Raw genomic sequence first — 25,681 nt, 5'->3', positions numbered from 1 at the left:
TTAAACTTGCTTAGTAGCATTCGCAGATTATATCGTAATGACTGCAAGGCGTAATTATTTTTCGGCGTTGGAGTGTACCATTTGTTTGTCAATCAAGTTGCATACATACTTGGATATATACCAGGTGTCCCAGCTAAATGTAACCAAGCTTTTAAAAAACACGGGGTGTCCTAGCCGTCTGACACCAAATAAGGGTTGTTTAGAGTCGCGCGTCCTAGTCTCCAGTATTTCTTTCGTTCTTCAAGGTTAAATAATTAGTTAAGCTTAATCAGCTAACTTTTTAATTATTGACTTGAGGAACAAAGTGTCAAGAGAAAAGTTGTAGATCACTTTGAGAAACAGCTTACTCAGACATTCGCAGCAAAGTAATATTTACGTAAAATAGTTTTTTTACCGGCCTTTAACCATAACACGCACAATAAGACGCGTCTTTAAGGCGCGTCTTGGTACGTGCCACTTCAACGTCCCAAGACGCGCCTTAAAGAATAAAATCCATTCTTTCTGAAGTCCTCTGCTCGAGGAGACTTTGGGTGCACATTGGGGCAGAATAGTGAGCGAGCAGCTGGTCACGTGACAACTTTCTTTTAAGGCCAATAAATGAAGCTACGTAAATTGTAACTTGACGGAAACAGCACTACTAGCGGTTTTTCGAGGTGATCTAAAACTTTTGCATTGACACTTTCTTCCTGAATGTAATAATTAAAAAGTTAGCTAATTAAACTTAACAAATTAATTAACTTGGAACAGCGAAAAAAATACTCAAGACTAGTTAGTCCACACGACTATAAACAACCCTGATTTGGTTTCACTGGACTAAGACACTTCGCCTTTTTTAAAAGTTTGGTTACATTTAGCTGGGACACCCGGTATATATATTATATATATATATATATATATATATATATATATATATATATATATATATATAAAGGGGACGCATTAACAAAGTAACATCACTCCTGAAGAAGATCGGTCTTCCGATCGAAACGTCGAGTCGAATAAATGTGTTTCCTTTAACAAAGCGTATTCTTCGCTATATACTCTTGCAAGCAGCCAAGTACTTTATGCTCTCTCTCTCTCTCTCTATATATATATATATATATATATATATATATATATATATTCACTTTGTAGAGTTTCTTGTATGGGGTTTTCACTGACATGAGAGCACATTTCACCCAAATGGAGAGTGTAGTAACTTTTTAAAGAACTTTATTTTGCCCCTCATGAAATATCTCACGATGAATAGAACTGCATTAAAAATGTTCCGTGGAGTGAATTTTTAACTTTGTCCCTCACCACAGATACTTTCCAGAAGTGAAATCGAGCTACGCTGTCCAAAAGCTCGCAAATAAGACCACTGCTTTCAGTTGCACAAAAAACGGTCAAACGATACTCGGCTTAGAAGCGGGAAACAAGATTGCTAACCTCCAGCTCTCCTGGAAAAATAATGAATGATTGAATGAATGAAAATTACATGGTAAGGGATGTACATGCATGCTGTCTGAGGGACTAATTTAAAATCACTAAAAGCTTTGTTTGTTTGCGTAAATGTTACAAATATTTGCTGAGCTGCTTATGTCTGCTTAGTCGTTCAAGCGGCGTTAGTTCTGTGCAGTTAGACTACCAGTGCAACTCGCACTTCACGGAATTCACATGGCAGTTCTTATTGGTCACGAACATCGAGATTTCATCACTCACAGACATTCCTATATTTTGTGGTTGCTTCTAAGAGTAGTGAGATCGTTACCAACTTGAGGTCTCTGAAACCTTTAATTGGTACATCAGACCACCTCATCTACCACCTAACAGCAGTCTCGTCCGGGCCATTTATCATTTAGCAAGAGATAGTGTTCCTGCTAACCTGGACAGGAAAGGAAGAGATGTACAGGGATGCACTTTCTTTGCGTCCTCAAAAATTTGACATTCCTCTTGAACTTATCCCTAATTTAAAGCACTCACACCGGGGGTCCTTGAGGTAGCTAAAATGAGGCGAAAAAATCAGCTCCACAAGACTGCTGTAAGGATACATGCGTGAACAATACTTGGGAAACGGCACACTCGTTCTTGCTTTTTTTCCCTGCTACTACGTCCCCAAAAAATATCAGATTTCAGCACAAATTCCTTTCCTGTGCTCGATCCAAGTTCAGGTTAAGATCCGGTGGGCACATGAATATTGGTGATTTTTTTTTATTTTTTAGATAATTCTGGGCTCTACTACGATCTCAAAAGCGATAATCGCGAGAAATTAGAATTTGGCGCTCTCACTACCTTGAATCGTAATCTCCTAAAGATGATCGCACCAAACAATGACTCGCTTCCTCCTGTCTGCGCTGAATCGATCTCTTGTTCGGGAATACGAATATGCCCCGACAGGTAAAGTGCATGAGTTCATAGCCCAGACTACGAGGCAGCCGGCTTCAACGAAAACAAAAAACTGCTAAATATACGAGCTGTATGTCGTCTTGAGAAAACAGCGAATGAGAAAACATTTATGAGAAACTCAGTGCAATACGCTCATAAAAAAGTTTTACATTGTGAAATAGGTGCTTAAAGCTACTGCGGTGGCTCAGCGGTTATGGCGCATGGCTGCTGACCTGAAAGAAGCGGGTTTTATCTCTGTCGCGGCGGTCGCATTTCGATGGAGGCGCCATTGTAGAGGTCCGTGCACTGAGCGATGTCAGTGCATCTTGAAGAACTAAAGGCGAACGAAATTTCCGGAGCCCTTCACTATGGTGCCCCTCATAGCCTGAGTCGCTTTGAGATGTTAGATCCACTAAATTAAACAAAATAGGTGCTTAAAATTGCACGAATTGCCCCACAATCTTTTTGGTAACCAATATCAAGTGCTGTAGTCGTCTTAAGAGTTTATTTTTACATGGATTTAAGAAGAAATGAAGCTCGTTTCATTCTAATATTGGCAAACTGTGCAATTTTTATGAGAGGATATATGCACGTTATTTTGCGAGGGGAATGTTTGTAACGGGGCTGTAATCATCTTGAAAATGCTGTGCTTATCAGATGGTGCGAACCTTGCTCACCATGTAAAAGGGACGCAGGTAGTAAGAGTCATAATTATAAATGGAATAGCATTTCGCAATACACCACACGAACTGTTCACAATTTATCCTAACAAGGAGCTTCCGCTTGAATTACCCCTACATTCTCACAAAAGCGCAGCAGGTGCGATAGAGGTAGGATACAATAGAAAAGAGATTCTATATGGCGATCTCAGGGGCATAGTTATGTTTGCCAGCTTTGAAGCTGGAAGGCTGACGTTGCATTTGCCTTTCATACCCGTACTCTTCGTGGCAGAATTCCCGTTTCTCCACTTGCTATAGCTGGCATTTCTGCAATGTGCGTTTCTAGGTTTCACCAGCAACTGTACTTTCAGAGACAACTGTGACACGATGATACGTTTTTCAAGAAAATCACATTATTAACCTTGTGTCCTCGCATCGAACTGAGCTTGTTCCTGCATTGAATGTCATTGTGTTTTTCACATTTTTCGCCGCCTGGTATGTAGCCTTTTTATTATCAAGCATTGGCGACAATGCACACCGCGTAGTAGAGTCATGTGGCTGAACTTGTCTTGGCTGAACTTGTATTATCTAAGTGGGGGAAGCAATGAGCATTTGTTCGAACATTGCAGATGGGTGAAAAAAAGACCGGGGTCGTACAACTTGGCATTGCATTGCAGAGAGTACTGCGGTTGCTTCCTCCCCTTAGAAAACACAATCTTTCTGTTTGATCACCCTGATCGAATGTGTAGGGAGCCGGTGGAGGCCTATCGATCAGGATGGAAGGAGATGGGCGAGTTGCTTCACCATCTGTCAAGTTGATAGATAAGGAGTTGGGCTTCCTCGGCAACTGTGTGAGGTCCACAAGATATGGGAATGCCATCCACTATAGAAGACAGTCCTCGAATTTTGTTGAAAAAGATGTCATGACTCGACTGTGATGTACACTGTCGTCCACTTCTACCTTGAAGACCGCTCTGCGTGGACAGCGTAGGGTGCCTCGATGCCAGCGCCGCCGTACAGGGTGGAGACAACATCGCGGGCGCCGCCATATTGAATCGCACGGGATCAGCTGCGCTAGCGTGTGTAACGGCGCCACTCTTACTTTCGGCGGGCGTGAGAGTGCTTTTGACTGGAACAGTCTTTTTCATCAACATCGCACTGCGTATCTTTTCACTTATAGTAGCCATTTTAACATCCGAGGGTCGAAGACGTAATTGCATGACTTAACTTTACAGCCCCAGGGGGTAGAGGTTGAACATTTACTGTTCCGTCTGTTGGTTTGAAAAACGCGCTAATATTTTGAAGATCTGTTGCCGGGCAGGTGCTGCTGCTCCATGCGGATAGAAGAAAATGCTCTTTTTTCTCACGATATTTGGATTTTAATTCCCACGTACTGTTAACGCCCGCGTGTCGTCAGCCGCTCGAGCGCTGCGGCTGGTTTCGCTATGGTCGCGCGGGCTGTTTCCACTTCTTCTGCTCGCAAAAACTGGTGTCTGTTTGCTTTCTAATCTTTCAAAGGGTAACTACGAGTTGCTCGCCCGTTGATTGCTCAAAAGGGCGCAATTACATCTGCTTATGGGGCGGGCGCTGGTATATACAAATGATGCCGCCGTACACCGACATTGCCACTGCTCCTGCGTTTTCTTTTTCGAGGCCAAAGAAAACGAATCGCCCCTCGTTGCCGATAGCATAAAAGATTATTGGAAGTTTCTCACTCGTTTCATTTTTATGAGGGGCGCACAAGCACCGAATGTTCTTGCGTGCGCACGCATGCACACTTCGCTTGCGCCCTGGACTTACGCACCGGTTGCTCTCCTGCGATTCCTCAGTTTGTGAAACGCAATTCTACATATCTTTTTTCATATTTATTTTATTCAAGCCAATCGGTATTCATTAATAAACCTTGCATGTAAACCTGCGCAAAAAAGATTGGATTTTAGTCATTAAAAAACTACAGTAATTCTGAAAATTTTCAATTCGAAATCGAATCAATCGGCATTGAAAAGTCACGCTTTTCGAAAAAAATCGACCATAGAGGGTTTTGTTAAAAAAACAACGCGGCTTTTAACGTTGGCTATCCGTGTATTTCCTATTCTGTCTACAAAATTGTGTGCTGATGGGTTAGGCTGCTCGAAAAATAACTCCTACCTAAAAGTTGATCTTTATTACTGAGGTAGACAAATATGTAACACAGCTTTTCAGCCTACCCTCTTACAGAGGGTACAGAGAACAAAACAAAAGATAATCCAAATTATTCATTTAATGCCAACTGTAATTGCAGGTCATGGAAAAAACACGAACTACAATATAAGCATGCAAGACATTGGGACAGCAAAGTGGGGCATGTACCGTGGGGTGTAACCTTAAAGGAAAACATAAAAGCAATGCATGAAAAAAGGTTCAAACCACGAAATATGTCAACAAGATTTAGGGGAAAATGTTGTTGTGCACAGTATGGTGCAACCTTCGCCGCAAACATGAAAACAAAGTATGAAAAAAAAGATGCAAACCACGAAATAGCAGAACGAGACAGAGTGGTAAAAAAGCACAGTGAGGTGTAACATTTAAAGCAATGTACTCTAGATCCCGCTTTACTTAAGCTTCACATTTTTTCCTTCAGTCTCGGGGGAATCGAAAACAGCGTAGGCCTTTACGCGTTGACCCGGCGCACATTGGCACACAACAACCCGTCATGCTGTCCCGGTGGACTTGAGAAGCTCTGCAGTCATGCGGTAGAGCAATGTCAAAGAAATAAAGCCACCAGCGATCGTCCGCAGCCACTGGGTCTCGAAAAACGGAAGCTCAGCTGCTTGCACCAAGCAACTGAGACCAGCCCAACCGGCCGCTGTGATTCAAAATGGCGCCGCAGGGAGGGAGAGGCGGCGTTGGAGCGGTCAAAGGATGGCACCACCCTGAACGGCGGCGCTGGCATCGAGGCACCCTAGGACAGCGCTCCGCGGAGCGCCTCTCGCGGGCGCCTCTCGCGGGCGCCTGGGGAACTAGCGCGCATGCGCAGTGAGAGCTGTAGGTGGGGCCTCCTCTACGTCGTCTGCTTCAGCGCGGCGGCTCCGCCAAGGCGCGCTTGCTTTGCGGTAAAGCTGACTTTGCTCTTGCTGCGCGCCCGAAAATCGAGAGTCCGGCATGATGAACGAGAGGCGCAGCAACCGCGCTTGGTTCTGTGCAGCATGTGGTATATCGGTGGCATTTGCTTCTCGTGTTTTTTTTTCGTGCGATTACAAAAGTAAGGCCTCTCACAGGCAAAACTGGCTTCGTTATTCCAGCAGTGGCATTGAGTTGCCGTGCTGGAATGGCCACCGCATTCCGCGCACTTGAATATTATCGAGAACATGGAGACATGGGAGGAACTCAGGGCGAACGCTGAGCTCTTCCAGGCAGGATGAGGGCGGTGATTGAAGTTGGCGCAGATGCCAACAGCTTCTAGGCGGTTCATAGCAGCGCCAAAGTCATCGCAAGAGTGTACAGGTATGTGCTTTCGTTTCATCCCGGCTGTTAAACGCTCTCACGGTCATTCTTCATTAACTGCCTAACCTAAGTCAAGAAGCCTATTAACCGTCCATTTTTTGTCCCTAGAGTTTCGCATTTGCTGTCCACTTCACCAATAAAACATGTCTACATTCTTATCTATCAGTTTTTCCCAATTTCTGCCGGTGCACTGCTAGAGCGTTCATGGTCGCTTTCCATCAACCTCTACGACGCAATGCATTGATCAGTGACTTCGCAGATGCCAACTTTGAGCTGAAGAAAGCAATATTGCGAGTCGCGGGCGTATTCAGGCTGCTCGGTACGAAGCAGCTGAACAAATAAGTTGTGGAAATATCACCACAGCTTGGAGACCTCGCTCAGAAATCGAGCAAGTTTTGCCCGTGACAGCGTTTAGTTTTGTGATAGCATGAAAAAAAAACACAAAAAAAGAAAACACGACAAGCAAATGCCACCGATATACCACCCTGCACAGAACCAAGCGTACTTGCTGCGCCTCTCGCACATCATGCCGGACTCTCGACTTCCGTGCGCATAGCAAGAGCAAAGCCAGCTTTACCGCACAGCTAGCACGCCTTGGCGGAGCCGCCGCGCTTAAGCAGACGACGCAGCGGAGGCTCCACCTACAGCTCTCACTGCGCTTGCGCGCTAGTTCCCCAGGCGCCCGCGAGAGGCGCTCCGCGGAGCGTTGGCCACGCTGAGTGGTGTTTAAGGTAGAAGTGGAAGACCGTGTACATGCGCAGTATGGTTTCTAGGTTTTAATCTTTGCTCTTCAGTTTCTTGTGTGGTTTACTCTGTCCTTCGCCTTTATATACATTCTCAGAATAAGATAACCATTTTTTAGCGCTCGTGCCGTCTCCAGTCTTCTTTTTGCCCTGTTTACTGCGCTGCTTAAGCATGACAAAATTGTTTATTGCGAGATGTTCAGATTTCACCCAAATTTTTTATTGTAGCAGCAAAAAGAAGAATTTACGGCAAGAGCCGGGAAATGAAATGACTTCGAAATTAATGTGAATCACCGATGTATAAGCTACAATCCACCTTATTCTACAATCCACCTACAATCCCATTAAACAACCCAGTGCGTCGTCGATTCGGGGTAGAGGATAAACATCCTTGCAGGTATTTTGGTTGAGACAGCGGTAGTCCGCATTAAACCGGATGGTGCCATCTTTTTTCGTCGCCAGGACAACAAGAGAGGCCCAAGGGCTGTGGGACGGCTGTCTGATGCCGCGCTGTAGCATGTCGTCGACATTGTTATAGATGACGCGGCGCTCAGTGGGGAGACGCGGTGCATTCGCTGGCGGAAGGGGGCGTGCCTACCTGTGTGAATTTCGTGAGAGGCGGCCAGCGTACGGCCCAAAGAAGGTTGGGGAAGGTCATAAGACATCCGGAAGCGTTCGAGAAGAGTCAGTAGGTGGTCACGTTGAACGGGCGGAAGGTCGGCAGCGATGGCGCGATGAAACGCGTCGAAGGGAAGCGAATCCGGCGTAGTCTCACAACAGGCCAGGGCAGCAGCCTTGGGTAAGGCACGGTGATCACAGAACTCGTAGGCAAGAGCAGGGTCCAGTTCTTCGATACGGCCGACGCATTCGCCGGGAAGGAAAGACGACGGGCAAGCAAAAGGGTTGGAGTCATAGATGGCAGAGTGACCATCGGAAATCGTGAGAACGGCGAATGGAATCCGAGACGGTGATGGCGGGTGGCAGCTGCGGTGGGTGTGAAGAGTGCAGGGCTACTGAGGGCAGAGTCCGATCGAAGCGGAACGAGGGCTGTCGCCCAGACTTCGCGCACTTTTATATGGGAAGCTTCCAGACACCCTTAGAGCGTGTGGGGGTAGCGGTCTCGGACTCAAAGGAGACGCCCTCGACTCGGCGTGGCCAGCTCACCGGAGACCAGCTACCAAGTGACAAGAGGTTTTGGGCGTTCGGTGCCGAGCTTTCGCTGGTCGCAAGCCAGAGAATGGGTCGGAGCCAAAGGTTCACAAACGAAACAAAGTTTATACAGCAAAGAGACGATACAGAGGGTTTCACAGTCACTAGTACAGACACATACAAAGTGATTAACAGAACAATGCATGCCGTGCAAAGTTAAACTCGAGAGAAAATGCAATACAAAGGCAATATTGCACCTAAAGTGCACTAACACACGAGAGAAAGGTAAACAAACAAAACACAATTTATTCACCGGGCACTGCGGCAGTCCGACGACCAGAGTTCCACGACGATGCCGTCCCGCAGACTGGCGAACGTTGCCTCGTTGGTCCGATGCTGGCCGAGTGGTGTTTTCCCGGGAGTAGAACGGGCGCGCTTCGATGAAGCTTAAACGGCGGTCCGGACTGACTTGACAAGATTGTTGTGACTGAGAGAAGGATGAAAAGGAAATTGCACGGGCCTGCTACTGGCTCGAGCCAAGCCACCACCGCTGCCATCGTGCAGACAGAGGAGAGTTAAAAGATCAGAGGAAAGAGAAAAAGGAAAGTAAAGACGCGCGTCGCAGCAACAACTGCGTCCGCCGGAGCGGACGCTGCTCAAAAAACAGATAAGCGGCCGAAGCCGCGCTCGCCGAAGCGAGAACATATACCCCTACTACTTGTACTGACTTGACAGCGGTCAACGTCCTTCTTTTATATGCTCGCTCTCTCGTCTGTTTGTTGTACGCGCCAGAGTAGGCGCGCACATACACGCAGCATTGGCAGTGCTGTCTCCCTTCCCTCTTCTCACTGGCCGCGCGTCCCCATTGGTCAGAGGTCGGGGGTCGCATCTCGAAGTTTCGAGCTTGTTCTTGAGTGGCGCCGTAGCCGACGGGCGAGGGGGACGTGTCTTAGTGCACGCAAGGCTACACCCTTTCCCCCGTCAGCTGTATAAGCAACTCGTATGTTCCAGAGAATTCGGCGTGGATGACTCATTCCCTCGACGCACGCCGCGTCGGTGAGAGGCGGTGGAGGGGACAGGGAGCACACGCTCACAGGCTAGGCGCTCTGCGGGGGTTTCCTCCTCTCCCGTTCGGCCCGCGCCGGCGAGACGCGGCCGCGCGGCGCTGTTTTTTCTTTGTTTGCTTCAAAAATGCGCCGAATTTTGTCACAAGGGCAGAAGAGAAGGCAGGGATGTTGGTGTCGGCAGCTGTGAGAAGCTTATCGGAGCGCACAGGCAGGTCGCGCAAGAAAACGTTGCACACGGAATATAGCGACACTTCAGCGCAGGCACAATCAATCAGTCCACTGTGGGTTGAGAGGAAGTCTCAGCCGAGAATGACATCGTGACAGCCCTCACGTAGCACAACAAACTCGATGGGTTGTGCTACGTCGTTGATCGAATAGAAGCACATGCAGTGCAGGCTCCGATGGGGTGGATGCACTGCGAGCTGGCCGTACGGAGTGATAAGTCACACACGAGCGTCGTCAACAGGAGCGGCGAAGAGAGTAACTAATCACCGACACAGCAGCGCCCCTCTGAACGAGCGTGAGAACAGGGACGCCTTCGACAACAGCCTGGATCGCATTATCTGGAGGAAACGGAGGGCTTAACGAGTTCACAAAAGACGCAGCTGTGGGCTCCCAAACTGCGGCATTCAGTTTTCCGCTGTGTGGATATCCGGTCGCCGAACTATCAGCAAATTGAACGGTGGCAAGAGCAAGGCGAGCGACGAGTCGGATGCTGTGAGCGAGGCATGAACGAGCGATAGGAACCACTGGGCAAAGGTGGCTCAGGATTGTATCCGCACGGGCGCACATCATCGCCAGACGGAGGGAACTGCTGACGGCAAAGAAGTGCGACCTGGCCTGAAAGCCTATAAGCGTAGCAGATGGGTCGGTTGTCGGCGGTGCGCCAAGGGTTCGTAGGGTGTCGTCGCGTGCGAGGAAACGAGGCTGACGGCGGTGGAATGGATGGGGGTGAAGCATATTAGGCAGGATTGCTGCAGCAAGCGGGAGGAGCTAGCGAGCACAGAGTCCGGTTGACGGCTTTAGCATAGGTGAGCGTTGCTGCCACAGGATCAAGCGGCTGCTGAATGGGACTGTAGCGACCTGCTCCTGAACAACACGGTGGATAGTCGGCGAAAGGGAGGGCATAGGTCGTTATTAGGGCAGACAGAGTCTTGAACGTGATGCAGAAGAGAACACTGGCGGGTGACTTTCAACGAATGAAATCTTTGACGCGCTGCATGAACAGGGATGGCTCAGAAAACGAGGGACCAAGGGACAAGCCAGCAATACCCTCGGTAGACGCACCAGACTGCCGCGTAGAATCGCGTTGCTTCCATAACTGGCCAAAGCTTTGGCACAGCTGGATTAGGGTCCTGACGGAGGTAGGGTTCTTCGCCAGGAGCATATGAAAAGCGGCATCGGTGATCCCTGTAATAGTGTGGTTAACGTTGTCTGTCTCGGACATCGAAGGGTTGACGCGCTTAAACAAGCCAACGAAGTCTTCAATATAGCTCGTGAAAGTTTCGGCCGGTAGCTGAGATCGAGCACAGAGACATTACTCGGTGCGGAGTTTCCCATGGCGGGACGGCCGAAAACGTCGGTGAGCCTCGTCTTAAACGAAAAACAGGTGAGATGGTCCGCTTCAAGGTTACGAAACAATAAGATGGCAGCGTCTGCGAGATAAAAGAGGACTCTGCACAGTGGGGCAGAATGGTCCCACCGATTCTACCTGCTGACGCACTTTTATAAAGCCAGGCAGTCGTCAACATCATGGCCGTACGTACCACTGCATAGAGAAGGGTTGCACTCTCATTGCACCCCGGAACAGAGGACGGTGGCAGAGATGGGCGGCCATGGTTGAGCCGAACTGTCTGGAATGGCGACCGGGACGAGTAACGTTCGACTTTGAAGTTCCAGATTGAGGACCGGGACGGGGACCGATACACCGCCGTATGCGTTGAGTTAGGCGCTGAGAACGAGAGGTCGTCCACCTGTTTTCCCTCGTGTATTATTGCATCCGTGTACCATTCCCCCTGGAGTCGTAGCGGCCTGCAATGCCGCCGTAGAAGACGTGTTTCTGTGTGCCATAGTTTGGCGCAGGGCATCCGCTCGCGTTTGGTTACGGCTACTATAGTCCTGCGTGTTCATCTTAGTAGGAAATGGTCGAACGTAGAGGGCGCGTCGGCACAGTTCGGGTACTCGAACCCGTTCGATCATATGGCGATAATGTTTAATATGTAATCAGCTGTGTATTGGTTAGCGAGATGTGCGTCCTGAGTTTGTCAATAGGTGTTCAGCACCCCCAACGCGAGGAGTTACGCGTTGGAAGGGGATATCGGGAGGTCGAGGGCTCTCTTGAAAATTTTGCAGACTAGAATCGCCAAGCAATCTTCGTCATGTTTCCGCAAGCGGAGGCAGGGAGTCGAGTACAGTACTCGACTGACTACGAAGGCATGCACGAGCCGCACAGCATGCTTACTTCGTAACCCTCCTCGCTTGTTGGAAACTTTTGAAACCACACGGCCCACCTGATCACCGGCTTTGAGTTTGGCGAAAGTTGGGCCTGCCTTAAGATGTTGATTAATGAAGAGGCCAAGCATTCGAAGCTCCTTCGCTTCACGGATAGAGCTGCTGGCTAGAGAAAGTTGGAGGAAGATTTTGCATTTCAGAGAAGACCGCATATGCTCAAATGCAGATTCGGACGGGGAGCACTGGAGGCTGCAGTACGTGGCATAGTGGTCTACTATGCCCGCGGCTGTTTGCAATCATTCCTCCATGTATCTTATGTTTCCCGTAGTGGCCCAGATGTCGCCGGCGTACAGCGCATGCTCAGCATCGCCGACACCCGCCAGCTGTGACGACAATGTTAAAGAGAAGCGGGGCAACACAGCTCGTTGTGGTGTGCCCCACGTTTCCATCGCAAACGGACCGTACTTGGTCCCTTGAATGCGTGTATAGCCAAGCGGTCTGCTAAGAAATGATATAGTCGAATGCACGAGGACGCCAGATGGCCTCGCTAAGATGTTTTAGTATGACTCTGCATTTATCATTTTCAAATGCACCCTTGCGACAGATTGCTGTGGCTATTTTGTCGTTGCGTAGTTGTTCTATGCGTTCGAGAACCTCATGATGAAGCTGTAAAAGGTTGTCTTCTGCGGACTTATGAGGTCGAAAACCGAACATGATATCAGGGAAGGTACCCGCGCGGTAGCTTTGTGTTTAGTACGCTCGGCTACTGAGCCCGAATACTCGGGTTCGAACCCGGCCGCGGCAGCAGCGTTTGGATGGATGTTAAATGCAAAAGGCGCCCGTGTTCTGTGGGATGTCAGCACGCGTTAAAGATCCCCAGGTGGTCGTAATTATTCCGGAGCCCTCCACTACAGCACCTCTTCCTTGTTTTTTTCTCTCACTGCCTCCTTTATCTCTTTCCTTTCGACACGGTTCAGGTGTATGCCGATATATGTGAGACAGACACTGCGCCATTTCCATTCCCCCAAAAAGACAATTTAATTTGAATTTAATCGGCGAAGGTGTTCTGCTCTAGAGATATTCCGAGAGGCGGTCATGGCCACACGTTTCCATCAGTTTTGCTAAGCGTGAAGTGAGGGAGGTAGGCTGGAGGTTGTCACTTTTGACTGGTTTCCTCGCCTTTGGGATAAGGATAAACAATGATGTCTTCCAACTGGGTGGCAACGAAGTGTCCCCGGTTCAAATGTCGTCGATATATTCAAGTAGGGTTTCGTACGCTCAACCAGGAAGGTTTTGCAATAATTTGACTGGAACCTTATCCGCCCTGGGCGCCGTCACCCAGCGCATTCCGGCAAGAGCCGGGCGAAGGTCATGCAGCTGGAAAAGCTGACCAAGTTGCAGATTATCGCAGCCTCCATACGAATAACGCTGCCCGCTCGGGTATTGAACCTGTCGGAGGTATTACGAGCGCAAGGCGTTCGCAAGCTGCTCCGTGTTTTCTTGAAAGTTTTGTATCACGCGAGTAAGGCTTTTTTTTGTTCCCGAGCGTAAAGAGCCTCGTAAAGACTCGTAAATAGCCGCCAAGTATTGCGGCTCCACATCTATCTTGCTGCGGGGTTGCATCTATCTACCACATTAGTGCTGGCGAGCAAAGCAGCATACTCGGCAGCTTGCTGGGTGAGGTCAGAGATGCGAGAGCGGAGTTTACGATGGTGTTTCAGCAATCGCCATCGCTTAGTGAGGCTGCGGCGAGTTTTCTAGAGGTGCATCAGGGGGTTATCCACGTCCGATGAACGCTCCGTAAGCTCGACCTGCTTTCCATGTGAACGGAGTGTGTGCATAGGTTCGTGTGCGCAAATGTATTCGCAAATGTAGTCTTGGTCGAAGAGAGAAGTTGCTGGGAGGACCTGCTGGAAAGCATTCAGTGGCCGCTACTGATGGTGTCCTCGGTGTTAATCCACTCTGCTTGTCGGATGTGTTTCATGATGGTAAGGCCGGGGTAGGTGTACCGAGTGACGGAATTCCCTATGTGATTACCTCACTCAATTTCGTGTTTGTTGCTTTGCTAACGTTTGTGGTTGCTCTCGCGCATGTACGCCCTCTTCTGATGTTGGCGATTCAGCAAGTAAAGAATTTCCAGTTGTGTTTCCAGCGTTACCTGTGTACTTCTGCTCCTTGTGAACGCGTTCTTTCCCTGGTTTTCTACTTCCCTACGCAACTTCGGTGGACCGGGTCGGTTTAAAGAATGATGACTAGCGTTTACATAAGTTCCTCCAACTTGCGACCGCGCGTCTTCTCCTTGCGATACCCACACATTGAAAAAGGGGCGCTAAAATCACCCACTATCATGATGGGATCGAGACCTGTGAGACTCGGGGTGTTCAAAGATTTCTATGTAGGTCCTTAACTTGGCGCGTTTGCTCATCTCCTTGAAACACGGGCAGTACCATAGATGAAGAGAAAGAGCTCGGTGTCTATCGGGGAGCAGCGCTTTTCTGGGGTTTTGGTTGGACTGCGACCGTTTGTCGCAAGTGACCGCCGCGGTTGTGTTGAGGATTCGGGCATCAGTCCACAGGGTGATCAATAATTCCACAACGGAAGCACGCGGGATTAGTCCATTTATATCCATGCCCCGCAGTCCCCACACTGTTAAAGAGCACGTAATGCACTGTAGCGTGCCTCAAGAAGGTGACCAGTGCAATCATCGACATCCCCAGCTTTCGGATGAAGGCTATCTCTTCTCCGCGCCGCTAGACTTTAGCAGATGTTTCCTACTCATGGACCGCAATAACCGTCCTGGAGACTTCACCTTTGGGGATGGAGCCTTTGGAAGCATTAGAGGTAAATTTGCGAGTGAGCGTGTTCGCCGTGCTGATGTATTGAGTGGTGGCGATTACGATATTCTGGTCCCAGATGGGCCAGATACTGACAGTGTCCACCGAAGACGCATTTACATAGGCGGAGAGCAAAGCACTAAGCAAACCGTTCTGCACGGCCGTCTTCAGAGAGCTCGTCAGTCTCGACTTGATGACGATCGTTCAATCTTCTTTAGGGGTAGAGGGACAAGCGGTGGTCCGCCATTTCTTCGATCGCACAGTTTGTCAGAGTTGAGGGTTGGAATTGCAACACTGGGATGCACATTGTCTTGGCAAACATTTTATTTCGCCAAAAGGAGCTTGGTGATCGGAGGGCCGTGTTAGGTGACCCTAAGTTCATGACTTTTGGCAAGCTGGTTGGCCCATTCGACTGCCCGGGCTTGCGTCTTCGGGTCCGAGCTGTCCAGCACAGCCTCCCTCCACTGGAGAGAAGGGATCTTGCACTACCCCACCGGGTGCGGCTCTTCCCTACAGTCCCGTAAGATATGGTCGTAAGTGCCGCGTTCGCCACAGCGGATATATCGGGTTTATACTGCAAGGGGCACATGAGTGACATTTGCACGGGGTTCGTTAGTGAGCGCCTCTGAAGCCGTCCCCACGTGGTCTCCGGTGCTTTGGACAGCATTTTAGCCCAGGAGGATAAACTCGCCTGCCCAATGTATGATGGTGGGTAATGTCATACCTTTTGACTGAGTGGAAACCTAAGCTGTCATGCAGGCATTGTGGAATCAGGGTCTAGAAGAGTGTTGTCTGAAAATATTGGAAGATATATATAGCAATTGCACAGCTCCCATAGTCATCCTTAAAGTCAATAATAAAACTATAGAGAGGAAAGGTGCCAGGCAGGTACACACCATCTCGGCAATGCTATATACCGCCTGTTTACATAAGGTATTGCGGAGCCTGAAATGATAACAGTTGGAGATAAGATTTAATGGAGAATACCTGATTAATTTGCAATTTGCTGATGGCATTGCCTTGCTAAGCCACTCAGGACCTCAACTGCAAAGAATGATCAATGAGTTGGACAGGCAGAGCAGAACGGTGGGGTTAAAAATTAACATGCAGAAAACCAAAGTAATGTTCAACAGTCTAGCAAGGGAACCGCAGTTCGCATTTGGTGGCGAGGTGCTGGAAGTAGTTAGAGAATATGTCTACATAGTGCAGGTAGTCACCGCTGACTGTAATAATGACAGGGAAATAATTAAAAGAATAAGAATGTGGTGAAGCGCATATGGCAGTTTCTCACAGATTATGAATGGCAGATTGCCAGTATCTCTGAAGAGGAAAGTCTACAACAGCTGTATCTTAACGGTACTCACCTATGGGGCTTAAATGTAGAGGCCAACAGGGATTGTTCAGCTTAGGTTAAGGACAACGCAGCGTGCTATGGAATTAAAAATGATAGGTGTAACGTTAAGAAATCTGAAGCGGATGGAGTGGGTGAGGGAAAAACGCGGGTTAATGACATCCTAGTCGAAATCAAGAGGGAAAAATGGGCTTGGGCAGGGCACGTAATGCGCATGCAAGATAACCGGTGGTCCTTAAAAGTAGCGGAGTGGATGCCAAGCGAAGGAAAACGTAGCAAGGGGTGGCAGAATGTTAAGTGGGCGGATGAGATTAATAAGAAGTTTGAGGGGATACGGGGGCTGCACCTCGCAAAGGAGATGGTGAATTGGAGAGACATGGCAAAGGCCTTTGCCCTGCAGTGGGAGTAATCAGGCTGATGATGATGAAGATGATGAATCCAAGCAAACAGGTGGTGCCGTCTCTCGGAAAGCGCCAATGAATAGACGAGCTCTCTGCCAGGTTCACGAAACCTCGGTCTTTATTGTGAGCTGCCTCTTTCTCCGTATGGTCCGAGTGGGACGGTACCCAAATAAATTCGACCATTCTGTGAGGCTGGGAAGCTTTCTCAAGGATGCTAAGGGTTGGGAATGCTTTTTCGGCCCCCCGCGAAATAGCGAAATTGCGAACGGTGAATTGAGTCGCTGAAAATAATTTCAGCGGCTGTATTAGCTGTAGATAAAGCTATTGCCGCCTCCTTCGCAATCTCGGAGCAGCTTGTTTTGATGGTCGTGGCTGCGAGCAGTCCGTCGGGCTCATCCCACGCCACCAATCCCTAGGCCTTTTTGTGTTGGTACTCGGCAGCATCCGCGTAAGCAACTCCCAAATGCTGCCGTACTTTTCATGCAGAGTGCGTGCTCTGACCCGAAGGCGGCCCTCGTGGTGCACGGGATGCATGTTGTTGGGAGTGGTTTATCAGCAGTGTCTTCCTAGTATGTTTCGGTAGTTGTGTTTTTGCGCTCTTCGCGAAGGTGCTTGGGCATTGTTAGTCGGAAGAGAATGGCTCTGCCCGCACTATCTGGGCTTGTTTCTGAGTAAAAAGAGTTTAGATTTTTGATGCGAGCCCGAGAGGGCCGCCGCTTGGGCATATGTTTCGACCATTTCTACCACTTGCTGCAGTCTTCTTTGCACTTGACCGTCACTCCCTCTTGCTACACACAAAGTGAGGTCGTCCATGTAGAAAGTATGATGCAACCCTGGTAGGGCGGCGAGTTTCGGAGGAAGTTTGATAAGGGCCAGATGGAACAGAAATGGCGAGAGGACTGAACCCTGAGGTGTTCACCTGCCCCCTAGGGTGATGGAGTTAGACTTGATGTAATCCACTGCGAGCGCCGCGGACCTTTCTGAGAGGAAGGAGTGGATATATGGAATACACGCCTCCCGGGATTGATATCAGATAAGTTCGTGAGTACCTATAGCCACGCGTGAGATGTTGTCGAATATCTTCTTCAAGTCCAGCCGGAGCATTGCCTTCGTGCCTGTCGCTTGCACGGGGTCTCTGATGTCGGACTTCAATTGAAGCACGACATCATGTGTAGAGAGATGCGCTCTGGAGCCAATCATGGGGGGGGGAAGTAAGTCGCTATCTTCTGCAGCTCCCCTTGAAAGCGTTTGAGGATTACGCGTTCCATCATCTTGCCTGTGCAGGGAGTGCGTGATATAGGTTTAAATTCTCTATAGAAAGTTTCTTGCCCGGTTCGGGAATAAAAATGACATTAGCATGTCTCCAATCCTCTCGATTTTGCCGTCGCCGCAATAGGTATTCATGAGGTCTGCGAGAGAGGTACGACCGAGCCGGGGTCGAGGTTCCTAAGCATATTGATTTTAACTCCGTCCTGTCGAGCACCCGAGGTTTTGCGGAGTTAACTGAGGGTGTTTAATATCTCGGCGTCCATGATGTGTGCGTCTAACGCGTCGTTGAGAGCCCCTCTTTATCCTGGAGTGGGTTACACGGGGTAGTGTTTAGGTGTCGCCTCTGTAGGTCCTCGAGAAGCTCTGTGTTAGTCCTCGTGTATTCATGTGCCAGTCGGGTAAGCTCACTATATTGGGTAGCCTTGGTCTGTGTGGGGTCTAATAGGTGACGTAGTAGCTTCCTCGTCAGTTTACAGCCCACCTAACCGCTTATTTTGTCTCATATTTGGCCCCATTCTTGTATTTAGTTCTAGTGTGTACTCGTCTACCTGTCGCTGAAGTTGTGAAATTCGTTTGCGAAGAAATTTGTTGCGTTCTTGCTTTTTCCATTACTCCTGCAGTGAGAGGTGAGCCTCCCACATTTGCAGTAGCCTAGAGTGAAAAATCTGACCCAGGTCCTTACCCGGTTGCTCGACGGGTCTTCTGTGTCTTTCTTGAGAGAATCAACCCATTCCGAAAGATTTGCGATTTTTCTGAGAGCTGTTAAGTAGCGTAAATTCCTAAACCTATCCCAGTCTGTGACCATAGCTTTTGCGAGCGAGGCTCTATGTGGTGCAGAGTGATACGATGTAGATATTATGCAGTGGCCTGTGTTAGACCACTGGATGTCCTCAATGTTTCGAGCTAAAGCAAGATCTGGGGAGGTATCCACACTGACGGCATTCCCTATGCATGTGCATTACTAGGGTTTATTAAGGTGTCGTTGCCCATAGTTTAACCCCCTTAGGGGTAGCTCTCCTACACCCCCAAGCCTGGTGCTGCGCGTTAAAGTTGCCTACAACCAGCAGGTGTCCTTTGGCTGTAAGTTTAAGGGTTTTGAACATCAGGCTGGCCAAGTCAGTGGCCTTGTTCTTTTGGGAGCAATACAGGTTGAGTTCAAAAAGGTTTGCGTCCCTCTTGTTCTTAGGTACTATTTTCACTAGTGTGTAGTCTCTTCAGCGTCCTCTAATGTGTGTTGTATAGCAGTGATGTTGCGATGCACAAAGGTGGCAGTATACGAGCCCAACGGCGCCATCGCGTCGTAACCCTGTGGCAGGTATCCCTTAAGCACGGCAATTGCGCCGCATCACTAGCTTTTTGTAATGCTATGAAATCCGCTCGACTATTGAGGCAATGAATGTGTAATTGCAGGTTACCTCGCTTGCGACGAAAGCTCCTATAGTTCCATTGCCAGATCTCAACTTGTTGGGGAGGAGCCATGGTGGTGAGATTTGATAGGGATTGGATAATGGCGGTGGGGTGCGCCATCGCAGTGTAGATTGCCTCCTTTATGGCCTTCAGGTCGTGTGTTAATTGCTGTATCCAGTCGGTGACCTGGAGCTTGAACGAAGCGAATTCGCTGGGCAGAGAGTCCATTCAACCTTTTGGGGTTTTCTTATCTGTGCGCAGTTCTTCCCCTGTGCCGGGTGGGGGTCGGGCACTGCACTCCTGAATAGTCGTCAGTCGTCTAGAGCTGAACACGCGCGACGACTGCGGGATATCCTCTACTGATGTGCCTGCCATGCGTTTGGTGTCGCAGCATCCTTAGGGGAGGCCGGGCGTTTGGTAGTGATGCACGTGTCAGCCTCCACTGCGTTGTTGTTGCCAACGTCTCGAGAGGCTCATCTGGAGATATACACTTCAAAACTCAGCCACCTGATTATTGATTCGGACAATGATGACAGCTGCCCCGCTCCTTCCGTCATCATCCCCTTGATGGCGCAAGTAGCTGGCTCTGGGGCAGCCAATCCCTCCTCCTCCTCCCCAAGAATTTTAAATCATGGCGAGACACCTTAATCAAATGAGTTCCGGCATCTCCAATTGGACCATGTCAACTTCAATAACACACTGGAACTGTAGAGGCTTTAAGGACCGCACTAAGCGGGCCAATTTCCGCCTCTACCTTGAAACTTTCGAGTCCTTACCAGCCGTGGTTGCCCTTCAAGAGCCAGGCGCCACAATTTCAAATTACACGACGTTCCAACAGGATCCCGCGTCTTGTCTTCTCGTTCACAAAGACTACACACCCAACTTAATGGATCTCGACCTCCAACTAGAGTATTCTTAGGTAATGGTGACCCTCCTACCAGTCCACCGCAGGGACCCACCGTTGCATAGACTCAACGTGTACTGCTCTCCCAAACTAAAGCGAGTGACTTTTGCGGACCTCTTTAGCCGCGCGCTAAGAGTAGCGGGCCGCGATCCCCTGCTGATTGTGGGCGATTTTAACGCTCCCAGTCAGCTGTGGGGGTATCGCAAGGAGGAGTCGCGCGGGCGTAAGCAGGCGGAGCTTGCGTCCACGTTGGGCCTCACCTTCCACACGGACCCTGTCCACCGTACCCGGCTACGAAATTCCGTGACACGAGATACGTGTCCGGACTTAACTTCACTCGCAACATACGACACGCAGACTGGCTCAACATCGAGGAGACCCTCGGTAGCGACCACTGCATCCTTAACACTACACTAAGCACACGCCCCTTCAAGCGTCAAAGAACACAAGCCCGTATCGCAGATTGGACGCAATTCAGATAAAATGTTCACTCGCTTGATAACACACCCATTTCCGAGCAAGGCTACCCAGCATGGTCCCAACAGCTGCTGACACACTTTTTCTCGCATGAAACTCAGATCCAGCTCTCAGAGGCGGTCACGGACGTGGACAACCAACCACCTTATACACCTCTGGGAAGCCCGTCGCAGCCTCGTCCGCCGTTGGCGACGCCAAAAAGATAACAGAAAACTTAAAGCTCGAATTGCAGAGCTTATCCAGAAAGCGGCAGAGTACGCGGCCCAACTCGCCGACTCCAACTGGGTGGATAGATGTAACACGACCGCGCGGCAAATGTCCAGCCGCAACACGCGGCGTCTCTCTCGAGGCCTACTCGACCCAACTCCAACACGAACCGAAACACATAAACGTATGCAGCGAGCCATGCACGCTTTCCCTGGCAACACAAATCAACTGGCACAGCAACTTCGGGACCAGTATTTGCGTGCAGCCCAATACCCCCGTGGAAGTGCGTACTCTTATGCAGGCAAGGACAACACGGAGCTGGATCAAACTTTCCAGCTCCATGATCTGCGGGCGGCTCTAGCCAAAATGAAACGGGGCACTGTGCCAGGAAGGGATAAGGTCACCGTCAAGCTTTTGACGAACCTGCTCGACTTGGCATACCAGTCCCTCCTCGACTGCATCTATGCAATTTGCGCGGCGACACCTCGCTACCAATTGACTGGAAAACGGCTCTGGTCACATTTATTCCTAAAGCAGGTAAACCAATTGACACAGATAACATTCGCCCCATCTCTCTCACCTCTTGTGGGGGCAAACTAATGGAGACGATGGTGCGGGATAGGTTATCTGCATATCTGGAACACAAACATGTTTTTGCGAGCACCATGTTCGAATTCCGCCCACACAGATCCGCACAGGAAATCCTCCTGCAACTTAATCGGGAAATCCTTGACCCCCTCGAATGCCCCCATAATGACCGGGTAGTACTCGCCTTGGATCTTAAAGGGGCATTTGACAATGTAACACACGAGATCATACTAATCTAAGCCAGACCGACTGTGGTCTCAACGCATTCCGATACATAAGCCAATTTTTAATGGATCGTCTATCCTACGTCCGAATACAAGATACAGAGCACGGTCCCTACCTACTCGGCACGCGGGGAACCCCCCAAGGGGCGGCACTTTCCCCGCTGCTCTTCAATCTGGCAATGATGCACCTGCCGGCACAGATGGAGGGTGTTGCCCGCGTGCAGCACGCGCTGTATGCCGATGACATCACCCTGTGGACCACTCAAAGTAGCACAGGGGACATTGAAACCAGACTGCAAAAAGCGGCGACGATAGTAGACCGCTACGCCCGTCGCTGCGGTCTTCAATGTTCCACTCAAAAATCGGAATTTGTGCAATTCCGCCCCTCACAGAAGTGCACAACTAAAATCTCTGTTTCTCTTGAGAGTGGTGCCATACGCGAAAGTGACGAGATACGGGTACTAGGACTCTGTATCCACAAACACAGGCAGCCAGATACTACATTGGCCAGACTCCGTAAGGGGGGGGGGGGGGGGGGGTGGCCGGTGAGCCGCATGATCCGCCGGGTTTCCAACAAACGCGGGGGGTTACGAACTAAGGATCCCTTGCGGCTGGCAAACGCCTTTGTAACCAGTCGAATTCTCTATTCGACTCCTTATCTCCTCCTACGGAAACAATAGGAGGATGCGCTTGTGGTCATCCTTCGCAAAATTATTAAGCGTGCGCTTGACCTTCCCATCACTACTTCAAACTGCCGGCTTATGGCTCTAGGGGTGAATACTTTGTGGGAGCTCCGGGAGGCGCACCTTACAAACCAGTACACCCGCTTGTAGCTAACGGAGTCGGGTCGCCGTTCTTGCTTGACTCCATATCCAACACACCCCTTCAATGGAAGACAGGTTTGGCATCCCGGAACTGTGGAGACGTGCTCTCCACGTGCGGCCTCTTCCAGCAAACATGTCACACGAAGACCATAATGGTCGGCGCCTGGCACAATCGGAAGCGCTAGCCCGATATTATGGTCTTCCCCGGTGGTTTTGGTGAAGAAGAATGATGGGTCAGTGCGATTGTGTGTTGATTACCGTGCACTAAACAAAATTACTCTTAAAGACGTTTACCCGATGCCCCGGATAGATGAATCCCTCGACTCTCCACGGAGTTGAATACTTTTCCACCCTAGATCTTCGTTCCGGTTACTGGCAGATTCCCATGCATGAGGCGGACAAAGAAAAAAACGCGTTCGCTACTCCCGACGGCCTTTACGAATTTAATGTTATGCCGTTCGGACTGTGGAATGCTCCTGCTACTTTTGAACGCAAGATTGATACAGTTCTTCGCGGCCTGAAATGGAAAACCTGCTTATGCTATCTGGATGACATTGTTATTTTCTCTTCAACTTTTTGTGACCACTTACGCCGGCTTGATGAAGTGCTTGCTTGCCTCGCTTCTGCTGGCCTTCAACTTAATACGAAAAAGTGCCATTTCGCCAGGAAAGAATTCATGATTCTGGGCCACCTAGACAGCCGGGACGGCATTCGACCCGACCCTGATAAGTTTGCCCCTGTCCTGAACTTTGCCCGTCCCCAGCAGACTAAAGAACCGCGTAGTTTCCTCGGACTGTTCTCTTATTTTCGCCGTTTCATGCGCAATTTGGCTACCATTTCCACGCCATTGCATCAGCTCCTCACTGCTCACAGTGCTGTCGTCTGGACTGAGGAATGCGAAAGTGCTTTTCAAGCCTTGGAGCAAGCACTCACCTCCGATCCTCTCCTTGGCCACTTCGACGATGCTGCTCCCACCATTCTGCACACCGACACTAGCGGCCACAGCCTTGGTGCTGTTCTTCTGCAGCGCGATAGTACTTCTCGTGAAAGAGTTATTGCGTTCGCCAGCCGCACTTTGACACCTGCGGAACGTAACTACACTATCACTGAGAAGAATATCTTTCCGTCGTTTGGGCAGTTCATAAATTCCGTCCCTATCTTTACGGCCGCCACTTCACGGTCGTCACGGACCATCATGCGCTATGCTCGTTGTCCAGCCTCAAAAATCTGACTGGCCGCCTTGGACGCATGGGTTCTTCGTCTCCAGGACTACAGTTCTGACATCACCTACAAGGCCGGTCGAACACACCGAGACGCCGATGCCCTTTCGCGTTGCCCGCTTCCGAAGTCTTCGTGTCGTTCTTCTGCTCCACCTTCCACCTGTCACAGCGACTAATCATCGTCGCCGGCTCTTCTGTACATTGCAGCCCTCCTGTGCTTCGCATCTCACGACTTAACGGCCCTTGTGTCGGATCAACGCAACGATCCGTATTGCCGCTCCATAATCGACCGTCTCTCGGGAACTTCTTACCCTTCTACCGCTCGGCTGCGTCAGCAGCTTCGGCAGTTCAAACTCGACAACTATGTGCTCTGCCGCTACGTTTACTGCCCTGATGGCACCCGCTGGGTTCCAGTGTCGAGTTTGAACTGCTGAAGCTGCCGACGCAGCCGAGCGGTAGAAGGGTAGGAAGTAGGAAGGAAGGCTGGCGAACGCAATAACTCTTTCACGAGAAGTACTATCGCGCTGCAGAACAGCACCAAGGCCGTGGCCGCTAGCGTCAGTGTGTAGAATGGTGGGAGCAGCTTCATCGAAGTGGCCACGGACAGGGTCGGAAATGAATGCTTGCTTCAAGGCTTGAAAAGCACTTTCGCATTCCTCAGTCCGGACGAAAGCACTGTGAGCAGTGAGGAGCTGATGCAATGGCGCGGCAATGGTAGCAAAATTGCGTATAAAACGGCGAAAATAAGAGGGCAGTGCGAGGAAACTACGCAGTTCTTTAGTCTGCTGGGGACGGGCAAAGTTCAGGACAGCGGCAAGCTTATCACGGTCGGGTCGAATGCCGTCCGGGCTGACGAGGTGGCCCAGAATCGTGATTTCTTTGCTGGCGAAATGGCCGGTCACTTAGGTTTTCACAAAACCTATGACCGCGTCAAGAGCCGTTACTTTTGGCCTGGCCTCTCCTCGAGTGTCGCTAAGTACGTCGCGTCTTTCCCGCTGTGCCCGCGCCGAAAACGGCCGACTTCAGCTCCTGCTGAACATCTGCAGCCTCTACCATGCCCCGCCACGCCATTCGCCGTCGTCGGCATCGAGGTGTACGGCCCGCTTCCTCTCTCTGCACTAGGTAATCGCTGGATAGTGACTGCCGTCGACCATCTGACACGCTACGCCGAGACCGCAGCCTTGCCTGATGGATCGGCGCCCGAAGATGCTACATTCTTTTTACAATCCATCGCACTGCGCCACGGCGCCCGTCGGGTGCTTCTCAGTGACCCCGGCCGGACGTTCCTTTCGACCGTGGTTGCCGAACTTCTGCAATGTTCTTCTACGCTTCACAAGATGACGTCCAGCCACCGCCCCCAAACTAATGGTCTTACTGAGCAGTCCCATCGCACCCTGTCCGACATGATTGCTGTGTACGTCGAACCTTACCACCGGAATTGGGACGCAGTCCTTCCCTTTGTCACTTTTGCATACAATTCCGCGTTACAACGAACCAGTGGTTGCCCCTCGTTTTTCCTGGTTTGCGGCCGTTCTCCCACTACCATTCTCGACGCCTCTTCCGTCTCGACGCCTCCGAACTCTTCACCGTCTGTCCCCGACCAGTTCCTCTCCCGCTTGGCCCGGTGCCGCCACCTTGCTCGCCTGAACACGGAAGCCTGCCAGGAAGATCGCAATATTAACTACGATACGATGCACCGCGTTGTCTCGCGAAACCCTGGAGGCGAGGTCCTGCTTTCTACCCCTCTGCGGACGCCTGGGCTTTGCGACAAGTTCCAGCCCCGTTTCATTGGTCAATACTTCGTGCTCAACCAAACTTCTCCATCGAACTACCGCGTCACTCCTGTTGATCCTCCTCCGGACCGCCGTTACCGCGGGACTGAAATTGTACACGTTTCCCTTCTCAAGCCTTTCATTCGGCGCTCTACATGAGACTAATCGCGGTCAGGCTGGCCGCTTCGGCCCGTGGGGGAGGTTAGTGTGAGCAATTGATGATGATGATGATGATGATGATGCCCTGAGGCTGAATTATTCGCCTTCGTCGTCGTCGCCTCTCTGGC

The sequence above is a fragment of the Amblyomma mixtum genome, chromosome 2 (genome assembly GCF_055824585.1).
Source record: "Amblyomma mixtum isolate Tamu chromosome 2, ASM5582458v1, whole genome shotgun sequence".
NCBI lineage: Eukaryota > Metazoa > Arthropoda > Arachnida > Ixodida > Ixodidae > Amblyomma > Amblyomma mixtum.
The sequence above is the reverse complement of the archived record's forward strand: the minus strand, read 5'-3'. Positions refer to the sequence as shown.